The sequence below is a fragment of the Lissotriton helveticus genome, chromosome 8 (genome assembly GCF_964261635.1).
Source record: "Lissotriton helveticus chromosome 8, aLisHel1.1, whole genome shotgun sequence".
Lineage (NCBI taxonomy): Eukaryota > Metazoa > Chordata > Amphibia > Caudata > Salamandridae > Lissotriton > Lissotriton helveticus.
Genome location: NC_136069.1, coordinates 52,032,037 through 52,034,536, shown reverse-complemented (window position 1 = coordinate 52,034,536; position 2,500 = coordinate 52,032,037). Strand labels below are relative to the sequence as shown.

Here is a 2,500-nt window from a genome sequence, read left to right as displayed (position 1 = left end):
TAACCCGGATCCCAAAAACGCTATTTACCCATTGCACAAGATAACTGCTGAATGATACAGGACTCCTTAAAACATATCTCTAACATATAAGGGTAAATATCCAGGTCATGCATCTAGTTTGTTGAATGGTTCAAATCAAAGTATGAAGACCTCAGCTAGCAGCAGGCCGAAATAGCTCAGTTGGGAGAGCGTTAGACTGAAGATCTGAAGGTCCCTGGTTCAATCCCGGGTTTCGGCACAGTTGAGAGGTTGCTTGCTTCTGACAAAAGAGGTCTTGGAATCTGCTGCAGTACTTTTTTCTCTATTCATCAAATTTTTTCCAACTGATATACAACACAAGCAATTTAACATAGACTTTGCTTTGTGTCCTCCTTCTAAACTTGCTTCCACATTTCTTGCCTTCAGGTTAGACTATGAATGTTTCCCATTTCATGCTTTTTTGTAATGTAAACTCTTGTCTGCCTTACCTTCAACTTCCCCTTGAACACAGATGTCAGTAGTCAGATGACGTTGCTTACCTACTCAGGCCACATACGTCTGGGTAATATAGTGCTAGTCCATTCAGAGTTAAAAAAAGCTACCTAACCCGGATCCCAAAACTCTATTTACCCATTGCACAAGTTAACTGCTGAATGATACAGGACTCCTTAAAACATATCTCTAACATATAAGGGTAAACATCCAGGTCATGCATCTAGTTTGTTGAATGGTTCAAATCAAAGTATGAAGACCACAGCTAGCAGCAGGCCGAAATAGCTCAGTTGGGAGAGCGTTAGACTGAAGATCTAAAGGTCCCTTGTTCAATCCAGGGTTTCGGCACAGTTGAGAGGTTCTTTGCTTCTAACAAAATAGGTCTTGGAATCAGCTGTAGTACTTTTTTCACTATTCATCAAATTTTTTCTAACTGATATACAACACAAGCAATTTAACATAGACTTTGCTTTGTGTCCTCCTTCTAAACTTGCTTCCACATTTCTTGCCTTCAGGTTAGACTATGAATGTTTCCCATTTCATGCTTTTTTGTAATGTAAACTCTTGTCTGCATTACCTTCAACTTCCCCTTGAACACAGATGTCAGTAGTCAGATGACATTGCTTACCTTCTCAGGCCACATACGTCTGGGTAATATAGTGCTAGTCCATTCAGAGTTAAAAAAACGTTACCTAACCCGGATCCCAAAAACGCTATTTACCCATTGCACAAGTTAACTGCTGAATGATACAGGACTCCTTAAAACATATCTCTAACATATAAGTGTAAATATCCAGGTCATGCATCTAGTTTGTTGAATGGTTCAAATCAAAGTATGAAGACCACAGCTAGCAGCAGGCTGAAATAGCTCAGTTGGGAGAGCGTTAGACTGAAGATCTAAAAGTCCCTGGTTCAATCCCGGGTTTCGGCACAGTTGAGAGGTTCCTTTCTTCTAACAAAATAGGTCTTGGAATCAGCTGTAGTACTTTTTTCTCTATTCATCAAATTCTTTCCAACTGATATAAAACACAAGCAATTTAACATAGACTTTGATTTGTGTCCTCCTTCTAAACTTGCTTCCACATTTCTTGCCTTCAGGTTAGACTATGAATGTTTCCCATTTCAGGCTTTTTTGTAATGTAAACTCTTGTCTGCATTACCTTCAACTTCCCCTTGAACACAGATGTCAGTGGTCAGATGACGTTGCTTACCTACTCAGGCCACATACGTCTGGGTAATATAGTGCTAGTCCATTCAGAGTTAAAAAAACGCTACCTAACCCGGATCCCAAAAACGCTATTTACCCATTGCACAAGTTAACTGCTGAATGATACAGGACTCCTTAAAACATATCTCTAACATATAAGGGTAAATATCCAGGTCATGCATCTAGTTTGTTGAATGGTTCAAATCAAAGTATGAAGACCTCAGCTAGCAGCAGGCCGAAATAGCTCAGTTGGGAGAGCGTTAGACTGAAGATCTGAAGGTCCCTGGTTCAATCCCGGGTTTCGGCACAGTTGAGAGGTTGCTTGCTTCTGACAAAAGAGGTCTTGGAATCTGCTGCAGTACTTTTTTCTCTATTCATCAAACTTTTTCCAACTGATATACAACACAAGCAATTTAACATAGACTTTGCTTTGTGTCCTCCTTCTAAACTTGCTTCCACATTTCTTGCCTTCAGGTTAGACTATGAATGTTTCCCATTTCATGCTTTTTTGTAATGTAAACTCTTGTCTGCCTTACCTTCAACTTCCCCTTGAACACAGATGTCAGTAGTCAGATGACGTTGCTTACCTACTCAGGCCACATACGTCTGGGTAATATAGTGCTAGTCCATTCAGAGTTAAAAAAACGCTACCTAACCCGGATCCCAAAACTCTATTTACTCATTGCACAAGTTAACTGCTGAATGATACAGGACTCCTTAAAACATATCTCTAACATATAAGGGTAAACATCCAGGTCATGCATCTAGTTTGTTGAATGGTTCAAATCAAAGTATGAAGACCACAGCTAGCAGCAGGCAGAA

General features: G+C 40.0%; 3 non-coding genes across 3 annotated transcripts; all 3 read left to right on the top strand.

Moving 5' to 3' along the window:
* The first annotated feature begins 165 nt into the window (after positions 1-165).
* TRNAF-GAA (transfer RNA phenylalanine (anticodon GAA)) lies at positions 166-238 on the top strand. Its single transcript has one exon. It is a non-coding gene; the product is annotated as a tRNA-Phe (tRNA).
* A 508-nt stretch (positions 239-746) lies between these two features.
* TRNAF-GAA (transfer RNA phenylalanine (anticodon GAA)) lies at positions 747-819 on the top strand. The gene has a single exon. It is a non-coding gene; the product is annotated as a tRNA-Phe (tRNA).
* A 1,093-nt stretch (positions 820-1,912) lies between these two features.
* Positions 1,913-1,985, top strand: TRNAF-GAA (transfer RNA phenylalanine (anticodon GAA)). The gene has a single exon. It is a non-coding gene; the product is annotated as a tRNA-Phe (tRNA).
* The last annotated feature ends 515 nt before the right edge of the window (positions 1,986-2,500 follow it).